The 16,529-nt window shown below is 54.2% G+C and overlaps 1 protein-coding gene across 3 annotated transcripts in view; it reads right to left on the bottom strand.

The window, feature by feature from the left end:
* MYO18B (myosin XVIIIB) overlaps window positions 1–11,232 on the bottom strand; it is a 258,450-nt gene extending 247,218 nt beyond the window's left edge. For 2 of the 3 annotated variants that reach the window (XM_006938537.5, XM_045041734.1), the window contains exon 1: window positions 11,041–11,232. The gene's annotated coding sequence lies outside the window, so the exon portion shown is untranslated. Of the gene's footprint in view, window positions 1–4,290; window positions 4,414–11,040 lie in introns of all 3 variants that reach the window. The other variant, XM_045041736.1, reaches the window with a different exon arrangement.
* Between the last annotated feature and the right edge of the window lie 5,297 nt (window positions 11,233–16,529).

The following is a 16,529-nucleotide window of genomic DNA, read 5'->3' on the forward strand; positions in this document are numbered from 1 at the left end:
CCCCAAATGCCCAGTCCTGACACAGCGGCCAGGACTCCGGTGACTTCCCCTGTCTCAAAACACAAGTTCCCAAGTCTTTAGAGACGCCTACGTGGCCCTCACAACCACCTGCCCTAAAGCCTCTCCCGCTCGCTCCTCCTTTCCAGGCACACCGACCTTCTGGAGGCACCTTCTGCACAGATTCCCGCCTCAGGGCCTTTGCACATTCTGTTCCCTCTGCTTCAAATGCTTGTCCCTCTGCGTGGCTCACACCATCACCTCCTTCAAGCCGTTGCTCAGCGTCACCTCATCAATGAGCCTCCCTTCCCTATTTAAATGGAGGCATAGCCACCCCCCCATCCCCGCATCCCGGCACCACCCATCATTTTATCCCGTCCTTTCTTTCCCATAGCATTTACTGCTATCACTGTCCATCATGCTGTGTATTTTTGGTTTAGCTTCTGACTCACCCTGCAGAACATGGTCCTATGAGGGCCTGAAGCTCCATGTGTTCTGTCCCCTTATGTAGCCCCAGTGCCTAGAACAGTGCCTGGCACGCGCTTAGCTCTCTGTGAATGTGTGTTGAATGAGTGACTGAATGCAGGGGTGGGTAACGATCAGGAGTAAAGCGGACGAGAGACGGAGAGGGCTCTCGGCAAGCAAGCCTGTGGCAAGGACTCCTGACATCCCCCCTGTGCTGTCGGCATCCACGGGGCAGGGGAGGGGAGGGGAGGGTGGGCGGCATGATATCATGGCTCTGCCACCACCATCACATGGCAGGACCCCAGGAAATTCTCTGAGCCTGTTTTCTCAGCGGTAAAATAAGCCACGCACACACCACGCACATGCCCGATCCCCAGTAACTGCTGTCGATCATATTTTCATTTTTATTTGACTCCACGGGTCAAAGCTGGCCTGGGGAACCCAGCATCCACTGCCCCCCGGCCCCCCCTTAAATTCCTGCCGGACCTGGAATTTCTTTATCTTAAGAGCTGTTATCGCATTCACCCCCACAGCGGCACAAGGCGGTTGGCATCTCTCCCACAGAGCAGACAGTGACTCAGAGAGGTTGAGGCACTTGCCCAGGGTCACCCAGCTAAAACGTCAAGCTGAGACCTGCTCCCCAGGATGCGTCCCTCTCCTCCTACCCGTGCCCCGGTCTCATCTCAGCCTCACACTGGCCGTGATAAGTGGGGGCCAACCTGGGGCCGCCAGGTTGGGGCTCAGAGGCACCCTATGTCCTGGCGGCACGTTGTGGAACCCCAGGAAGTTGGCTCAAGTAGGTAGATCCGGGGGTAGCACTGTGTGTGCTCTGCTATTTGGTTGGCACCTGTTGGGTGTTAGTCCCGGCACCAGGTCTGTCGTAGCTTGAGAATCGAGGGGGTTAACAAATTCGCTCGAGGCCACACAGGAAGGAGTGGGGATGACCCAGTTGCCTAAATCCCTCCTCCTTCCGTCCACCCTGAGGTCTCTGCCCCCCGACCCCGGAAGGGAGGCAACGCAAGCAAGACCGTTGATGACAGTGCCACTAAGATCTGGGCGCTGCTCGGTGCTGAGAACTCAAGCGCTCACGTCGTTTACGGTCACGAGCCACCGGATTATAAGGTGGATTCTGTGAGTGACCCCGTGTCGGAGGGAGGGGACGTGCCTTGCTCCCAGCCAGGAAGCGGCGAAGCTGCCTGATGGACCCAGACGGTCTGACTTCAGAGCCCACGGTCGCTATAGCACCCGGGGGTTTCCAGGTTCTCCATCCCTGTGTCTGGCCCACAGCAGCTTCTTGTTCCTTTCTCCTAGCCTCCGTCTTTCCCTAGCGCATTGGGCCACCTCCTCCAGGCTGCCTTCCTGACCGTGCCAGCCCATGCCACCCTCCCAGCGGTCACAGCCTCCTGCCCGCTCCACCCAATCACCCCCATCACCCTGCCCTTCGCTCCACTGGCCACACACCTTATGTCACCACAGGGTCCTTCTTCGTTTCGACTTCCATTTGGAATCGGTCTTGCCCACAGTGTGACTGGTGAGTGTATTTACTCCCCAGCTAGCTCACCAGGCGCCTGGAGGCAGCCAGAGGTGTTGGCCGCTGTGAGAGCCAGGGCGAGGCTAGGGTGCTCGACATCTGGTCTGACGGTCACACGGGAGGCCAGGCATGCCGGGATCAGAAGACCGTGGGGAGAGGAAGATGCCCCTGAGGTGGGTGCCTTCCATTTGCCCCTTAGACACATCTTCCACAACCTTCCAGCTTCCAAGTGGGTTCAAGGTCAGGGCAATCCCCCCGCTGGCAGAGATCAGAGGGCACCCGAGCCCTCCCTGCTTGGGGGCCACGGGTTGGCTGCCTCCCTCCAGCGGAAGGCACCCTCCCCTCGGGCCGCCCCTTCCTCTGGCTACCCTCTCCTGCTCTGGTGGCGGGTCCCTCCCCTGCCTCCTTGGTCCTGGAGGAAATAGCAGCTCCTCCTGCGGCTGGTCCCGGCATGCTGCACCCGGGAGAGGTCAGCAAATTTTCTTGCAAAGGACGGGATAGTAAGCCCTTCAAGCACTGAGGGCACAGGGTCTCCCTCCACTACTCAGCTCTGCCTTTGCATTGCTGAGGAAGCCCTGGGTGATATGTAAATGAACGGGCATGGCTGTGTCAGTGCAACTTTATTCTTTAAAGGGGGCCAAGAGCTGGATGTGGCCCTGGCCAAATCTGGAAGGACAAGGTCAAGGCTACCAACATCCATGCTGCTTGCTGAGTTTGACGACCTCTTCAGGCTCTGCTTGCCAGGCAGCCAGGTCTGGGGCCATTTCCCAAAGGGAAGGGCCTCAAGTCTACGAAAGCTGTTGGGGGAGGGAAGAGTGGACGCTTGGTTCCTCTTTCTGTGTCTCATAACACCCCACTCCCATCTTTAGACAGCTCTGTCCTCTGGGGTGCTGACCACTAGGGTTGCAGCCCCCAGGATTCCCTGGCTTTCTGGCCTCCTGTTGAGTTTGGTCAGTGGAAGGCTCTGGAATGAGACCTGCATATGGGAACCACAAACGGTAGAGTATTTATCCCCCTGCTGGCCCTGCTTCCCTGGCCCCTAGTTTGGGGAAAGGCTGTGTTTCTCTATCTATGGCCACAAGCCCCTTGTAGAGGTCCCTCTCCATGGACAGACTGCAGTTACCCCCCAGGCTCCTCTATTAACCTTCCATGCCTTGCATCAGGCCCAAGGCTAATAGCCCACCACTGTCCTCTCTGGATGCTTCAGCACGCTTTGTTGGTTTCCTTAACGCTGCACCCACTCTCAGAAGAGTTCCTTCATTCAAAAGGCTCTCCAATTCACCAGCTGGGTATGCAGTCTCCTGGTAAGACCCTGGCCAATACGGCCAGGGGGGCAAGTAGGTTTCAACTCACTATCACCTCTGACAGATGGTTAGCTTCTGCCCGGAGTGATATATGGGAAGGACTCTGAACTTTTACCTGGGCTCAGTGGAAAAGAATGCTCTGATTGATTATTAATGTCTGCCCTGGGCATGGAAGGTGGAATGGTGCACCTTTGCTATCTACTTTTAAATTTTTTTTTTCATTTTTCAATGTTTATTTATTTTTGGGGGGGGGGGGAGAAAGAGAAAGAGCAGGGGAGGGGCAGAGAGAGAGGGAGACAGAGGATCCAAAGCAGGCTGTGCTGCCCGTGCAGAGCCTGACTCGGGGCTCGAACTCATGAAACTTCAAGATCATGACCCGAGCCGAAACCAAGAGCCAGACGCTTAACCAACTGAGCCACCCAGGTGTCCCTTGTCAAATGCAGGCTTAATGGACAAAGAGACTCTCATGATTCATACATGATTCAGCCAAGCTCACACCGAACTGGAGCTTGATGGCCAAAGCATCATATAGTATTGAAAAGAGACTTTGCCCAACGCAGGGACACCGTCCCCTCATCCGGGCAAGGGAAGCCCACAGCTAACAAGTAGCTGAGGATTCAGGCCACAGTCGCAAAACCCACATTATCCTAGAAGATGAGAAGAGGGGTGGCTAATGAGAATAAAGGGCAGGGATGTTAGCAGTAGGAAAGGGTGTAAAGGGAGGGAGAGAGGAAAAAGGGAGGCATCGAGATGGAGAAGAATGGAGAAAATAGGGTGGCAGGGGTGGAGAATGCAATGTGTACCCTCCATCAGAGATTCCCAGAGGACCAGCCCTTCTCACAAGGAATCTCCTAGACAGAAAGTCAAGGAGTCCTTTCTTTATCATTTCCAGTGATGGGGAGCTCACTACTAAGTAAAACATTCAGGGTCAGCTCTAATTTTACTCTTCTTTGGGACCAGAACTACAAAGCCCTCAGAGGCCACAGACCTCACCTTCTGGCATCCTGGAACAGTCTAGGGTCTTCAACTCCCTGTTCCCTGGGGTCTGCCACGTTTTCTTCTCACCCACAGAGCTGCCTTGCCAGGACAGCCACCTGCTGGCCCCAGTTCTGTCCTCTGGAGAAACAGACAAGGTTTTCCATGTGACACAAGTGGGGGTCTGCCCCCAATCTTCTCATCTGAAGGCTTCAGCCATTTCTCAGGTGATCCTTCAGATCACTGGCCACCGTCCCCTGGGAGTTTTCTAGATGGTTCTCTGCTACAGAAGTGGACACTTTTCAGTTCACAAGAGGCTGGCCAGGGTGAACACAGCAGATGCCGTCCTTCAGGGGGCTGACCTCAGCCTTAGAGGTCTCACAGCCAAGCTCAGGCCCCACCTGCCTTTTGTCAAACCTCTTAAGGTGTCAGCTCCCCTTCTGTCCAGTGGGGGAGGTGGCTTTTCTTCACCGGGACTGTGGGAGTACTGGGTGCTCTGTACACTGTGAGCCGTGACATTCACAGCAACCCTGTCCCCTATTGTCCCCATTTAAGTTCTAGTCTTTCAGGTTCCTGGACCCATTTCCAATGGGGGGAGGGGGAGGTGGCTCCCCACACACCACCAGGCTGTTTTCAGACACCTGCAGGGCGACCAGGAGTCAACTCAATTCAACTCAATTCTGACACTATCTACCTGGAGACAACATCACATTCTGCAGGTAAAGGGCTCAGTCCCCCAAGACCACCCTCCACTTCAGACACCAATCACAAACCCGAGCCGTCACCTGTGCGTCTGACCAACTCTGGCTATAAATCAGAGGTTCCCACGACCCCCCTCCTTGAGTCTGGATTAATTTGCTAGAACAGCTCAGAACTCAGCGAAACATTTCGCTCCCCAGCTCACCCGTTTATTATGAAGGGCTAGAACTCAGGAAGAGATGCGCGGGGCAGGGTCTGGGGAAAGGGTGTGGGGCTCCCGTGCCTGCCCCAGGGGCGCAACTTTTCCCAAATTTCCACACGGTCACCAACCCAGAAGCTCTCCAAACACTGTCCTCTTGGGGTTTTATGGAGACTTTATTACATGGTCATGATTAAGTCCTCGGCCACTGGTGATTGAGCTCAATCTCCAGCGCGTCTCCAGTCCCCGTCCCAAGTCCCCAGTCCCCAGAGAGGTCAGGGGTAGGACTGAAAGTTCCAAGTGGTTGGCTCCTTGGCCAACCAACCCCCATCCTTAGGTGCTTTACAAAAGTCAGGGCATTAGCATAACAAAGGACACGTTCGTCACTGTCAAGGTTTAGGGAGTTACCAGCCCTGATTTGTAGATGAAGACCGGATATATATGGGAAATATACTTTGGTCATATGAATATCACACCCTTTCGATTAAAACCCGCCCATGCTTTGCACATCAGTGGCCAACAGGCCGGCACCCACTTCCACCCCCTACCCCTTGCCTCTATCCCTAAATCGTGCAGTGAGTGTTTCTTCGAGAAATGATTAGTGAAAAGTCTTGGCTCCTCCAGCACATCACTCTCCTCTCCCTATCTGTGGTTGTCACACTGACGTAGGTTGGCCACATGCCTCTACCAGTCACCGTGTAGCTTGAGGAGATGCTAAACCTCGCGGATGGGCCTCCTGGCCTCATGCAGCGGTGGCCCACGAGGTTTCTCCCTCATGCCAGTGTCAGCTGATCCGCAGTTGGGAACTGCCCAGAGTGTGGCATTGAGAATGATCCCCACTAGCGCAAGGGCGTGTGGTGATTGACTAGTAATGCCTGCTGTGGGCACAGCAATGGCTACAGGGGGTGCCTCTGCCAAGTATTTACCATTTGCAGGCCGGTGTTCCCCCGGCCACCTGTGAAGCAAGGAGCTGGGCATACGTCTGCTGGGGGGTGCTCTCCTGACTGCTTTTGGGGCTTGAGTGCCTCATCAGAGGGCTGTCTTCCTACCCGTGCTGCATTGCTACCTTGAGCTGTGCCGTAGAATACAGCAGCCAGCAGCCGCAGGGTGGCTAGTTAAATTTTAATTATTTAAAATTAAGTTAAACCAAAACATCACCTTCTCAGTCACGCTAGACAGACTTCAAATGCACAATGGCCCCGTTTGGCCAACAGCTACCATGCTGGACAACACAGGTACAGAACATTTCTATCATTGCAGAAGTTCTATCGGATCACATTGGGTTAGGTCAGAGGTTTTCGCTGGGTATCATTGTGCCCATTAATGGACTTTTGGCATTGCCTGAAGACATTTTTGGTTGTCACAACCAGAGGGGACCAGTGTTAGTGGCATCTGGTGGGTAGAGGCCAGGCACGCTGGTAAAAATCCCACAGTACACAAGACGTCCCTCCCCGCCTCCCCCCCCCCCCGCCTCCCCGCCCCAGACACAGCAAAGAATTATCCAGATCCAAGTGTCAATAGGGAGGAGGTTGAGACACCTTGATCTAAAAAATCCATGTTAAGTGGAGAAGGGCATTAATGGGGAGACAAAGGGCAAAATCATCTTTCTTTGTAATCAATAGCAAAGAACAATAATAGAAAAAAAAGAGAGAAAACGAGGTGACCCACTGTTGACAAAAGAAGAGAAGAAATTCCCGGACCTATCACCACTTAGTAGCTGTGTGCCCTTGGACACTCACTAAACCTCTCTGATTCTCAATTTCACCCCCCTTCCCACTGGATTGCCAATGGATTAAGTGAGGCAAGGAGTGTGAATGGGCTGTGTCATCTGTCCGTCTGAAGCAGTGTGGTATAATTTATTATCTTAGCTCCTGTTGTTTAGTACGCCAGACTACATACACAGTCTCCGGCAGAAAAGAAAAGTCCCAGTTTAATTTCATTCTGCGTGACCTAGGGGCACGTCAGCTTCTATATCTCACTTCGTGATCTGTAAAATGGGGCTAACTCCAGCCCAAGCTCCCAGGAATATCCAGCACCAATGAGACATTTAATCCCATGGAGCAACCATCTCGCTCTCTCAACTCAACAGCTAATCCGGTTGCCCTCCGTGAAATCGAAACTCAAACCCCAGCTGGGACCCAAGAAACAGCTGAAAAGGCATTCGGTCTTTGATGGGAGGAGGTAAATTCCCTTGGGACCCAAGAAACAGATAAATTCCTGTTTCTCCGAGCGTGAGGGTTGGCCCGGTGTTTGGTGAACCCACCTTGCGGATTCTCAAGGATCTTTCCTCCGTGGCCAGAAACTGTAGTTCTTAAAGTTCATGAAGCATTAGGGAGAGGTTCAGTGTGAAGCAGAGCAGGAAAGGAAAGTCACGGAGTTGGGTGAGTCATGCCCGGGGCGGGGGGGTGATTCAGATGAAGCTGATGGTGCTTCTGGATCCTTCAGACTGAATGGGGGTGGCGGTGGTGGTGTGTGTGACACAGAAAGTCACACGTCTGCCTCGAGAGTTACGCGATATGCCCCCTGCCTACCCCACTGTGAGCTCTCATCCCAAAGACCTTGTTTGGTTAATAACGTTCATATTTGTTGCCTCTGTTGACACGAGACCTAAGCTTTAATCCTTTCCTTTGAGGCTTGGAGGAGGAGGAGGATGGACAGGGCTTTGGGGGTGGGGCTAACAGGGAAAATTAGGTTACGATCCCCAAAATGAGGCACCCCAGGCTGCTCCCCAAGTGTCAGCCTTGAGGATAGGGGCTGTTTTTAAATTTCTTTTTTATTTATTTTTGAGAGAGAGCGACAGAGAATATGAGCGGGGAGGGGCAACAGGCAAAGGTGACACAGAATCCGAAGCAGGCTCCAGCCTCCGAGCTGTCAGCACAGAGCCTGATGCGGGGCTCGAACCCACAAACCGCGAGATCGTGATCTGAGCCAAAGTTGGACGCTTAACGGACTGAGCCACCCAGGCGCTCCGAGGGCAGGGGCTGTTTTGAGCCCACCACCTGTACTGCAAAACTGTGTGACCTTGAGCAAGTTGCTTCCCTTCTCTGTGCTACAGGTGGGCCTGGGTCTGACAGCCCCCGGCGGCCCTCCACTTGTCTCAAACCCACGTTCTCCATTTTTTCAAATAATTCAATTTCACACAGCTTCTTGTGGCGGAAGGGTACCGTGAAATGACACGGAGGAAATTTAAATGCATGCCGTTCAGTGAAAGAAGTCGATCTGAAAAAGCGACATTCTGTACGATTCCAACTATAGGACATTCTGGAAAAAGCAAAACTATGTAGAGAGTAAACGGATCAGTGGTTGCCAGGGTTGGGGAGGAGTGAAGGGTGAACAGGAGGAGCACGGAGGAAGTGAAAATCCCCTGCATGATACCATGTCATTATACTTTTGCTTAAACCCGTAGAAGGTCCAACACCAAGAATGAGCCCTAATGTGGGCCACCTGGCTGGTCCAGTCAGCTAAGCATCTGACTCTTGCTTTCAGCTCAGGACGTGATCTCACGGTTCGTGGGTTTGAGCCCCATACGCGGACAGCGTGGAGCCTGCTTGGGATTCTCTCTCTCTCTCTCTCTCTCTCTCTCTCTCTCTTTCTCCACCTCCCCTGCTTGCTCACTCTCTCAAAATAAATAAATATTAAAAAAAAATGAGCCCTAATGTAAACTATGGGCTTGAGGTGATAATGATGTGTCCATGTAGGCTCATCATTGTACCAAATGTCCCACGCTGGTGGCGGATGTTGATGATGGGGGAGGCTATGCGTGTGTGGGGACACGGGGTCCATGGGAAATCTCTGTGCCTTCCCCTGAATTCTGCTGCAAACCTAAAACAGCTCTAAAAAATAAAGTTTATGAGTTAAAAAGATTAACTGAAATTAATATAACACCGTATGTTAACGAACCGGAATTAAAGTAAAAACTTAAAAAAAAAAAAGAAGGATGTGCCGTATCCCACAGCAGCTTACCACCTGCTTAAAACGGACGGTTGGGACAGTGTTTTTCTCCACCAGGTCAGTAAGCCAGGACCCACTGAAGGGCTGGCTCATCACGGCCCAGGAGAAACACAGCTAGAGTTCCTGATCTTTGGCAGCTTCAGGAAGTCCCTCTGGCTTTCGGGCCTTCTGTTCTCTTCTTGAAATGCCACCAGAAGGGCTTGATCTTTCCCCCGGCTGACACCGGCCTTGGGATATTTTGCAATAATCAGGCCCGAATAGAGGTCCGTGTGTGTGTGTGTGTGTGTGTGTGTGTGTGTGTTTCTTGTTTGTGTGACTGTATACTGACTTCTGACACTGGTCAGGGTTGGGGGTGGGGGGTCCCGGGCAGCCCCTCTCTGTGGTTTCATTGGCTCATGCCACAGGAAAGGCAGCTCTCCAACTCACGGGCACCGAGCCACCTGTGAGGTTTGAAATCTGCGAATTCCTGGGCTCCTTCCCCCAAGACGGTTGGGCGGGTCTCACACAGCACCTTGGGAATCTGCATTTTGAAAGGCCCCCAGGTGAGGCTGAGGAAGGGAGAGAGACTTGGAGAAATCCTGCCCCGATGTCGGGTCCTGGAAGAAAGCTCCGGGATAGTCCCACCCAACCCCCCTCAGGTCTGGAAGAGGAAACTGAAGCTTAACTGGGGAGGGACTCGTCCGAGGTCACAGAGTCGGCAGAGCCCAAGCTAGGCGACTCAAGGTGACCAGGCCTGTGTGCAGGTGGCACCGGGTATTTACTAAATGGTGACAGGGCGCTCCCTCATAGGTCAGGGGGCTGAGAGACCCTGTTCGTCCTCTTCCTCCCTCTCTCCCCAGCCCGCCTTCTCCTTCTGTTATTTTCTAGAGCTCACTCATAGCCTCGGCGACACAGGCCCTCCCTGAGCCCCGCGGACATATTGCTCCGCGAACACAGCTAAGATCAGAAGCAAAAACAACACCCAAGGAAGCCACCACCGTGCTGGACGCTAGACACTCCAGAGGGACCCTCAGCCGCCGCGAGCCGGTGCACTGAACAGGGCGGGCATCTTCCTGGCCCGGCCACAAAGAGAAAGTCACAGCCCAGTTTTCCGGGCCCTGTGGGACGGAAGCCCAGGCCCCGGCCGGGTCAAGGCCAGACTGGGCGGCTTGGAACCAGCTGGGCTTTTTCCTCCCAGCCGCCTCTACAAGAAAGCAGCACAGAGGCCGTGTCCCTGCCGTCCGCAGCAGCTGCTGACGTCTTCCGGACCCCCAGGGAGGGAGGTCTTGTTAGCCTAAGGCCCCCTCTCTGTCCCCCCCCCACCCCCCTCGCCCCTGCCACTGAGGTCTGTGCAACTTCTCCATTCAAACAGACGCCTGATACAAGGCGTCCCCGATAAATCGCCTCCCGGGACAGAGGGTCAAGTCAGCGCCGCATGAAATTCAAGCTTTTGTCCGGGAACCACCATTCCCCTCCCCCACCACGCACATGCTTATTTACAATCAAAAGCCACTACCATCAAGGCTTGTCCTCCACAGGGTTGGGGACGGGAAGAGTCATTCCCTGACCGTTAACTGACGACCCCTTACGCAGAAATCAGTGGTAGCGGAGGAGAAATAGGAACCCAGCAGACATGCGTCGGCTAAGATTCCAAAGTGGAGGGTATCCTAGGACTCCGAACACATGGGTCCCGACAGACAAGGAGGAATCCCTGAAAGAGTCCGCTCGCCCTGGCATTTTCTAAAATGACTTCCACGAAATGCTCTTGCTTTCCAAGCGGGCGATTCGGGCTGTCGGACGCGACCCGGCCGGAGAGGCCCTCAGTAGACCCACCGCGGGGCCAGACACCCACCGCCCCAGCCCCCAAAGGCACATTCTGGAAAAGTATGCCCATCAGCTCGCACGCAAGCTGCCCATCGTAACACCCGGCCCCACGGTACCTTTTCTGCACGAGGCCACGGGTCACAGGCACCACACCGGCCCGAGAGGTCTCCCCGGCTGGCAGTGCAGAGACCCCAACAAGCCCGGACAGCAGGGGCGAAGGAGAATTGCTAGGAACACCCCCACCCGCACCCTCACACACATCCCCTTCCCTGACTGCTCCTCCCCGTCCTCCCCACACCCTCCCTCTGCGCCAATGTGATGGCAGCAGCTGAGCAGACAAGTCATTTCTAAAATTAGCCGGTGAGCCCCAGGTCTGGCCGGGAGACGGCAGCCCGGGGTGGCCGTTGACCAGGCATCGGACGGCATGGACATATTTGGTGGCGCGGAGCAGGGGAGGGGACAGCTCCCCACGCAAGCACATTCTCAGCCGTCATCCCTGTCCCCAGGCAGGCCGCACACTCCGGCCTCGGCCCCACACAGATAACCACCGGAGGCCGCAGGGATTGGGCGGGGAGGAGAGCCGGGTCCCGCATGCCAGCGGGACTCTGGAAAAAAATAACCGGAGCGAGTTCTGCCGCCTCGTGGTGAAGAATCGATGCAGGAAAACACGCGTCACACTCCAGATGCCATCCCGGGGGCTTTCCTGAGCTCATTTACTATTCCCGACAACCCCCGCACCAGGTAGGGTTTTCCCCACTCTCGTCTGACAGAGGGGGAAACTGAGGCACAGAAAGGTCGACCAACTAGCCCAAAGCAGTGGAAAGCCGGGATTGGAACCCAGGCGGTGCTGGCCCCAGAGGGCCCAGTCTTAAATGCTGCATCCAACAGGATGCTATAAAAAGTGCTTTGTCCGGGGCACCTGGGTGGCTGACGGTTAAGCCTCCGACTTCGGGCTCAGGTCATGATTTCACGGTTCGTGAGTTTGATCCCCGTATCTGGCTCTGGGCTGACAGCTCAGAGCCTGGAGCCTGCTTTGGATTCTGTGTCTCCCTCTCTCTGCCCCTTCCCTGGTCACGCTCTGTCTGTCTCTCTCTCTCTCAAAAATAAATAAATCTTTAAAAAATTTTTTTAAAAAGTGCTTTGTCCCCTGCCCAGAAGGCACAAAATAAGAACCCCGGTAGATTAAGTACATCACGCAAGATCGCACAGCTCGCGAGGGACTCAAATCTAGGTCTTTCTGATTCCGAAGGCCACGGTCACTCCATTCAAACATGACATGCTGCTTCTCTTAGGAAACACTTCAGCCGGGGCGCCTGGGAGGCTCAGTTAGGTTAAGCGTCCGACTCCTAATATCGCGATGCTCAGGTCATGATTTCACAGTCCGTGAGTTTGAGCCCCGAGTCTGGCTCTGCACTGACAGTGGGGAGGCTGCTTGGAATCCTCTCTCTCCCTATTTCTCTACCCCTGCCCCCCACACTCTCTTTCTCTCAAAAATAAAGAGTGAATTAAAAAAAAAAAAAAGAAACACTTCAACCAGTAGTACGTGTTACTTTTCTACCCCTGTGGCTGATAGAGCAATCTATTCTCAGAGTATTTACTTCCTTCTCGGTGCTGACAATTAGTAAAATGTTTACTGGCCCACCTGGGTGGCTCAGTCGAATCCTGCCTCGGATTCTGTGTCTCCCTCTCTCTCTGCCCCTTCCCTGCTCATGCTCTCTCTCTCTCAACAATAAATAAACATTAAAACATTTATTTATTTATTTTTTAAATGTTTACTCATTTTTGAAAGACAGAGAGAGACAGGGCACAAGCAGGGGTGGGGCGGACAGACAGGGGGACACTGAATCCAAAGCAGGCTCCAGGCTCTGAGCTGTCAGCGCAGAGCCCGAGGCGGGGCTCGAACTCACAGACCGCGAGATCGTGACCTCAGCTGAAGCCGGACGCTTAACTGACCGAGTCCCCCAGGCGCCCTTGAACGTTAAAAAATTAAAATAAAATGCAATAATAAAAGACAATAAAATGTTGATTTATTGTTGAGAGAGAGAGCGTGCATGTGCCAGAGTAAGGGAGGGGCAGAGAGAGAGAGAGAGAGTGTGGGGGAGTGGGGGAGGGGCGGAGAGAGAGGGGGACAGAGATTCCAACGTGGGCTCTGAGCTGACAGCAGAGAGCCGGATGTGGGGCTTGAACTCACGAACCACGAGATCAAGACCTGAGCCAAAGTCCGAGGCCTAACCAACTGAGCCATCCGGGTGCCCTGAGAATTAGCGTTTTATTGGAAGTTCACGGAAACACTTTTCTCTTGACGTTGAAACTTGACCCCACCCCCACCCCCACCCCCGCACTCCCCGCCAGCTCCTGAAGCATCTTGGTGCTTTTCTGTCCCGTTGATCTTTTCTATCTTCTCGTGGCTGTCGGTCTTACACGGTGGGGTGGACACGCAGAAATAGGTCTCTAAGGCTGGGCTGGGGGGTCTCCGTCAGCCTCAACCTGCAGTGATGGTTAGGTTGACCTGAAGGCAACTGAGTCCCGAGGGCACCTGGCACGTCAGCATTATCCCCCTGGTACCTACCTGTGTTGCTAGAAAATCCATCAGGACAACTAAGTATTGCCTTGACCACGCCGTAATGTAGGGCAGCCCCCGTCAGCACTAGTTTGTCACCCGGCTGAGCATTTGTCTCAGGTCTCCAGGCTTCCATCCCAAGGGGGGGCAGGACAGCACGAGAACGTGAAGGCACTGTCACCAAGGGCCCCGGAAACTTGGCCCCTTCTGGTATTTCTGGAGCACAGACCGTCCCGAGTGGCTGTAGGTCCTCTGCAGCACAGACCACAGACCAAGGAGCCGTGAGTGTGCACCCGTGCCCTGGGGGTGCCAGGTTATCCCCCCCGGAGACCTGGCCCTGTCTTCAGTTCGTCAGTTCTGGGTCCACAGAATGGCCTCGGGATGGATTGTGCCATTTTACTGGGGCAACTGACTTCAGCCTCCCGATCCTCGTTCTTTTTTGAGCAGGACCCTTGTGGGGGGCCCATCTCTTTTGCCTCTGGGGATGCCACATTCTGTTCATCGTCTCCATACGGCCTGTGACTCGGGGACCCCCAATGCGCCCCACCTCACTGCACGCTAGGGTGATTGCTTCCACCTGGCTTGTGACAGCTGAGCGGTATCCCCCAGCCTGTGTCGTGTGGGGCTCCCATCATCCTCAGTGTTCTTAGAGAACTCTGTGTGTGTGTGTGTGTGTGTGTGTGTGTGTGTGTGCTGGTAACTGGAGAACAGTCCCGTGCATCTGAGCGTCATGGTCCCCACAGGGATGCAGGGAACGGTCTGTGTCTGTGTCTGTAAGTGGCTGCTACACAGCAAGTGCTCCATAAGTGCATATGGAATAAATCGCCAAACGTACGGAAACTGGACTGGAGCAGGTGTCCCGGGATGTGGTCCCACATCGTGCATTCTCTGGATGCCCGTCTGTCTGTCTGTCCATCTCCCACTAGTCTGTAGTCCCCTGTTCATCCTGGCCACCCAGCACCAGGCCAGGCACTAAGCAGGGGCTCATGGAATCTTTGGTGGCTGAAGTAAAACCGGTGAACAGAAGACTATATAGCCCGGAGTGTGGAGGGGAGAGAGATCCCTGTAGAAGGACCCCCGAAGCCCAGCCCCTGGCCAGGGTCTGGAGGTGGTATGTCTGCCCAGAACTCTGGGTGTCAGGGAAGGGCACAGGCTTTGGAGCTGGGCCCAATCCTGATCTCAAAGCGCTGTGTTCATCTCACTGGGCCTCAGGATTCCCTTCTACAACATTGGGATCCTTGGGCCACTGACCATTCTAGTCCTTCATGGCCCATGGTAGGTGCTCAGGGAATGTTTGTTGAGTGACCGAATGACCGCATGTAGATCTGTAAAGGCTCCTCCTGACTCTGCACTGCCTGCAGAAGCAAGCCAGCACCCACTTCTTAGTGGTTCTGGTGGCCTCCTGGCCGCCCCCGGTGGGTTTTCCGGCCTTACTTGGTACGTCCCTTCAAACGTGTCCACTTCTCTGTATTCCTAATCCCTTCCTCCTCGGTCTACCGTAGGAATTCTGGCCAGCCTCCCCTAGCATTTTCTGTGCTCAGAGGAGCCAGGTTGCCGGGGTCCTTGTCAGGGTAACAACCCTGCAGCCCCGGAGAGCGGCCCTGCATGCATATACCCTCCCATATCCGGCCTTGCGGCCCCACTCCCCTTGCTCTAACACCCTCGGTATCCAGTCCCTGGAAAATGTCTCCCTGCCCCTGCCCATCCATGTTTGCTCCGTCTTGCAGCTGCATTGGCGTAGAACTCCCTTCCTCCCTCATCAAGCACTTCCCCAGCGGGGGGATGATGGGGCGTCACCCTAGCCAAAGGCCTAGTGGCGAGGAGGTAAGGGAGGGGGAGACCCTGGGGGTGGGGGTGCTATTTCTCCATAGGAAGGAGTAGAACACGTCTGTGGCCTTGGAGAGGTCAGAGGAATCTGGAGGTCCAAGAGTTCCAAGGGCGTCAGCTCGGATGTCCCCATCCCGTGTGACAAGGTCTCATTCTTCCCCAAGCCGAGCGTGCCTTGGCCAAGCGGACAGACCTGCCTTGGGAGTTTAACCACCTTTGGAACTCATCTGATCTCATTCCTGGGTCCTAGGTCTGGTCCTCGTTTTCCTTCCCGCCCACCGTGGATGTGGCCCTCTCAGTGTTTCCTACTAGCAGCTGGTTCCTCTCGGCTGTTTCTTATCTTTCCCTAAAGCACCCATTAAGCTTAGCGATAGCCGCCCATCGCATAGTCCCCCTGTCCGGTAGTTACTGTCCCTCCCACTTTCCACAAACTCTTTGTTGCCCTAAATAGAGAGGTCAACGGAAGCGAGCTCGAAACTGGCAAGTTCATTCAGGGGTTGCAGACAGATTGCGGTTCCGGACAAGCAAAAACGGTAGCGAGCTGCAGGCGAGCCGGCTGGGGGTTTGGGATAAGTTCGGTATGTTTATTTTAAATGTTTATTTATTTTGAGAGGGAGAGCACAAGCAGGGAAGAGGGAGAGAGAGAGGGAGAGAGAGAGAATCCCAAGCAGGCTGTGCACGGTCCGCGTATTAGAACAAGGCGTAAGAGACCTAGGATATCTTTGATTGTGCAATACGGGTGGAATGGGGTTTTGTCCGAGTCGGATGCGCTTCCGGAGGGGTTATGAGATCCTGTCTCCTGTGAGAACAGAAGACGAACTGAGGTTAGCGCTGAGATGATAAAGGAGGGGAAAAACACAGACGCTCCACTGGCATGTGTATATCGAATAATGCAGCCACAGTTAACGTCGTGGCAAAGGTGGGTTACAGGTGAGAAGGCAGGTGCTGTGTCTGTGTCAGCGTCTAGCGAGGAACAGGCCTGTTAGGATTTGTAGACTCAGGCAGCCTCCTAACGAGTAGCCAAAGTTTCATCATGCTGAGATGTTGGGCGGAGTGGGGAGGTCGATAACGGATTCATTAATAATTTTAAGGAGTGGGTGAGACTTTCGGAGGTTGGTCATTAAATTCTTATAGTTGAAAGACGATGGCGTTTTTTTCATATCATTGGTCAGGGTTAGATTCCATGTAGGAGTGATGATAACATGCACTGTATTAAGT

Source organism: Felis catus, chromosome D3 (genome assembly GCF_018350175.1).
Source record: "Felis catus isolate Fca126 chromosome D3, F.catus_Fca126_mat1.0, whole genome shotgun sequence".
NCBI lineage: Eukaryota > Metazoa > Chordata > Mammalia > Carnivora > Felidae > Felis > Felis catus.